A 5,000-nucleotide genomic window follows, 5' to 3' on the forward strand; every position below is an offset into this window, starting at 1 on the left:
CAATCCGCGGCGGGGTCGTGTCCGGTTGCCTTTCCACTCGCCGCGGGGTGGGGCCGTTCCGGTGTGCGGTGGGCCGCACTTCTCCCCTAGTAGGACGTCGCGACCCGCTGGGTGCCGGCCTACGGCCCGGGTGCGCAGCCTGTCCTTCCGCGGGCCTCGGTTCGCGTCTGTTGGGCAGAGCCCCGGTGTCCTGGCTGGCTGCCCGGCGGTATATCTGGAGGAGTCGATTCGCCCCTTTGGGCGCTCGGGCTCCCGGCAAGCGCGCGCGGTTCTTCCCGGATGACGGACCTACCTGGCCCGGCCCCGGACCCGCGCCGCTGTTGGCTCGGGATGCTCTCGGGCGGAATAATCGCTCCCGTCAGCGGCGCTTCAGCTTTGGACAATTTCACGACCCGTCTTGAAACACGGACCAAGGAGTCTAACATGTGCGCGAGTCATTGGGCTGTACGAAACCTAAAGGCGTAATGAAAGTGAAGGTCTCGCCTTGCGCGGGCCGAGGGAGGATGGGGCTTCCCCGCCCTTCACGGGGCGGCGGCCTCCGCACTCCCGGGGCGTCTCGTCCTCATTGCGAGGTGAGGCGCACCTAGAGCGTACACGTTGGGACCCGAAAGATGGTGAACTATGCCTGGCCAGGACGAAGTCAGGGGAAACCCTGATGGAGGTCCGTAGCGATTCTGACGTGCAAATCGATCGTCGGAGCTGGGTATAGGGGCGAAAGACTAATCGAACCATCTAGTAGCTGGTTCCCTCCGAAGTTTCCCTCAGGATAGCTGGTGCTCGTACGAGTCTCATCCGGTAAAGCGAATGATTAGAGGCCTTGGGGCCGAAACGACCTCAACCTATTCTCAAACTTTAAATGGGTGAGATCTCCGGCTTGCTTGATATGCTGAAGCCGCGAGCAAACGACTCGGATCGGAGTGCCAAGTGGGCCACTTTTGGTAAGCAGAACTGGCGCTGTGGGATGAACCAAACGCCGAGTTAAGGCGCCCGAATCGACGCTCATGGGAAACCATGAAAGGCGTTGGTTGCTTAAGACAGCAGGACGGTGGCCATGGAAGTCGGAATCCGCTAAGGAGTGTGTAACAACTCACCTGCCGAAGCAACTAGCCCTGAAAATGGATGGCGCTGAAGCGTCGTGCCTATACTCGGCCGTCAGTCTGGCAGTCATGGCCGGTCCTTGCGGCCGGCCGCGAAGCCCTGACGAGTAGGAGGGTCGCGGCGGTGGGCGCAGAAGGGTCTGGGCGTGAGCCTGCCTGGAGCCGCCGTCGGTGCAGATCTTGGTGGTAGTAGCAAATACTCCAGCGAGGCCCTGGAGGGCTGACGCGGAGAAGGGTTTCGTGTGAACAGCCGTTGCACACGAGTCAGTCGATCCTAAGCCCTAGGAGAAATCCGATGTTGATGGGGGCCGTCATAGCATGATGCACTTTGTGCTGGCCCCCGTTGGGCGAAAGGGAATCCGGTTCCTATTCCGGAACCCGGCAGCGGAACCGATACAAGTCGGGCCCCTCTTTTAGAGATGCTCGTCGGGGTAACCCAAAAGGACCCGGAGACGCCGTCGGGAGATCGGGGAAGAGTTTTCTTTTCTGCATGAGCGTTCGAGTTCCCTGGAATCCTCTAGCAGGGAGATAGGGTTTGGAACGCGAAGAGCACCGCAGTTGCGGCGGTGTCCCGATCTTCCCCTCGGACCTTGAAAATCCGGGAGAGGGCCACGTGGAGGTGTCGCGCCGGTTCGTACCCATATCCGCAGCAGGTCTCCAAGGTGAAGAGCCTCTAGTCGATAGAATAATGTAGGTAAGGGAAGTCGGCAAATTGGATCCGTAACTTCGGGATAAGGATTGGCTCTGAGGATCGGGGCGTGTCGGGCTTGGTCGGGAAGTGGGTCAGCGCTAACGTGCCGGGCCTGGGCGAGGTGAGTGCCGTAGGGGTGCCGGTAAGTGCGGGCGTTTAGCGCGGGCGTGGTCTGCTCTCGCCGTTGGTTGGCCTCGTGCTGGCCGGCGGTGCAGGATGCGCGCGCCTGCGCGGCGTTCGCGCCCCGGTGCTTCAACCTGCGTGCAGGATCCGAGCTCGGTCCCGTGCCTTGGCCTCCCACGGATCTTCCTTGCTGCGAGGCCGCGTCCGCCTTAGCGTGCTCCTCCGGGGGCGCGCGGGTGCGCGGATTCTCTTCGGCCGCCATTCAACGATCAACTCAGAACTGGCACGGACTGGGGGAATCCGACTGTCTAATTAAAACAAAGCATTGCGATGGCCCTAGCGGGTGTTGACGCAATGTGATTTCTGCCCAGTGCTCTGAATGTCAACGTGAAGAAATTCAAGCAAGCGCGGGTAAACGGCGGGAGTAACTATGACTCTTCGAATATATGACGGCGCACAGTCCGATGGAGCGAGCCGGCGTCGGATAGGATGCTGGTTATTTTCTTCGCCTTGACTCCTGGGGCCTATCCACAGGAGGAATATCCCGTCTTTGTTCTTTCTTCTTTGTGTACGTAACTTATGTTGTTTTTGTTTCTGTTTTTTCCAGCATATATATATGTATATGTATTGTAGTTTTAACCTTTTCTTGTGGCATCGCCCTGTAAGTCCCCACCTCGGTGGCGGACATGGCGTGAAACACCTGCCACACCCTATCTGTACATATATATGTGTTATTCAGCAATGAATAAAGACGGCTAATGAATGGCCAAGTGGCGGCGGTGTGGCTGCATCCGGACTTGGCTTTTCGAAGTGCGGTCTTGATGTAGTCGTGCTGCTGCTGCGAGGTGCCTTCCTTGGGTTATGGTTACAGGGAGAGTGATGCGCAATACATGGGCCTAGCCCTCTTAGCCTCTCCTCTCCTGCGGTCTTCTCCCCTTCTCGTGGGCCCGCTGATTTTTGCAGAGTGGAAGACCGCACCAGGGGCTTGGGGGGGTTACCAGCCCCCCCTCGCATTATCCCTTTATAGTTGGGGGCAGCCGACAAGAAACAAGAGATGGTGGCCCTTCCGCTGAAGGTGCCACCCCAGCTACCCCAGCACCTATTCGGCCAACCGGCCGTAACGAAAATGCGATAGTTTGTGTAGCTCCCTTTGCTTGCAGTGAGTGCCACCGCACTTTTACCACGAAGAACGGTCTCGGGGTCCATCGCCGCCGCCAACACCCTGCGGCCGCCAACGCTGAGATCGTGACGGAGAGGCATCGCGCGAGGTGGACGGAGGAAGAAGTCCTGTCGCTCGCCAAGGCAGAGGCCGAACTGTTCCTGGAGAGGGACGCCCGGTTCTTCTTTGTAAATCAAGAACTTACCAGGATGTTCCCCGACCGAACGCTTGAGGCAATCAAGTGCCGACGGCGGCAAGCTGCCCACAAGCAGCTTGTCCGCCAATTCATGGAGGCACTTGAGATCGGTCGGGGTGAAGAGCCGGCGTCCCGCCGTGGAGCAGCGAGCTCGCTGCCTGACGCGGGCGAGGCCGCTGCGCCGCCCGTCGACGCAGCCGAGGACTTCGCGGCCGACACCACCGGGCCGCCGCCGGAGGGGCCGACTGACGCCGCCATCTGGGAGCATCTGGCGGGGCTACCTGCTTCCGCCCAGCGTTTCTCTGCCCTGGATCGAGTCATTGGTCTGGGGCGGGGCACGCCGCCCGATGTCATCCTGGGCATGCTCCCGGATGCCCTTGCGTCGGTCGGGTCCAGGGGGGAGAGGTCGATCACCAGGACACAGCGGCCGTGCCAACCATCCAAGCGGCCGCCTGCCGCCCCGCCGCTGCAGAAGCGCAAGCGGCGCCGCTGGGAATACGCGCGGACACAGGACGCCTTCCGTAGGTCGCGTGCGCGTTGCGTGCGCGGCTTGCTGGACGGCACCCTGCTGCAGCCGCCACCCGACATCCCCGGTCTGCTGGACTTCTGGGCGGACCTCTTCACGAAGAAGCCGATCTCCACCGCCGGCTTCATCCGTGACCGCCTTCTCCCGCACTCGGAGCCTGTCGCTCCTGAGTGCCTATGGGGGCCGGTCACACGTGAGGAGGTCGCTGCTGCCTTGCCGCCCAGGGGATCGGCAGCCGGGCCGGACGGCCTGACTCCAGCGGAGCTGCGGCGCCTGCCGCATGAAGTCCTGGTGAAACTCTTGAACCTCTTCCTCCTGGCCCGCGCCCTCCCCGAGCGTCTGCTTCGCGCCCGGACGTCACTTCTCCCCAAAACGGCTGCACCAACATCCCCCGCTGACTTTCGCCCCATTACGGTCTGCTCGGTGTTGGCGCGGACCTTTCACAAGGTTCTCGCGTCACGCCTGATGCGTGCATGTGCTGTGGACGAACGTCAGCGGGCATTCATCCCCCGGGATGGGATGTTGGAAAACACCTTCATCTTGGACACTGCTCTCACCGACGCAGTCCGCTCCTGTCGCTCTGTTTTTGTGGCATCGATCGACGTCTCTAAAGCGTTCGATTCGGTGGACCATGCCGCCCTCCGCCCCGTGCTGAGGGCTCATGGCCTGCCGGATTGCTTTATTGAGTACGTCGAAAGGTGTTACGAGGGTAGCACGACGGTGATAGCGGGCGGCGCCGACGTGGGCGTGCCCCTGCAGCCGGCTAGGGGTGTGCGTCAGGGTGACCCCCTCTCCCCCCTCCTTTTCAATTTTGCGGTGGACTATGTTTTGAGTCAACTTCCCTCCCACATCGGAGCTCGGATCCTTGGTCGCAGAGTTAACGCTGCGGCCTTCGCAGATGACGTCCTGCTTTTTGCATCGACCGCGAGGGGATTGCAGTCCCTCATCGACGCAGCCGTCGCAGCCCTCGCCCATCTGGGGCTGCAGATCAACGCCCGGAAGTGTTTCACCCTCGCCTTAGTCGCGTCTGGGCGCGACAAGAAGGTGAAGGTCGACGCCGACGTTACCTTCAAAGCGGGCAACGCCACCGTGCCCGCCCTACGTGTGGGTGAAACCTTCCGGTACTTGGGACTGCAATTCTCCACCGCTGGTCGCTGCGTTTTCAACCCACGACGCCACCTGGTGGAGCAGCTGGACGTCATCTCCCG

At 61.3% G+C, this 5,000-nt stretch overlaps 1 pseudogene; it reads left to right on the forward strand.

The window, feature by feature from the left end:
- Window positions 1-5,000, forward strand: part of LOC124590720 — an 8,279-nt pseudogene that overhangs the window by 529 nt on the left and 2,750 nt on the right.

The sequence above is a fragment of the Schistocerca americana genome, unplaced genomic scaffold (genome assembly GCF_021461395.2).
Source record: "Schistocerca americana isolate TAMUIC-IGC-003095 unplaced genomic scaffold, iqSchAmer2.1 HiC_scaffold_77, whole genome shotgun sequence".
NCBI lineage: Eukaryota > Metazoa > Arthropoda > Insecta > Orthoptera > Acrididae > Schistocerca > Schistocerca americana.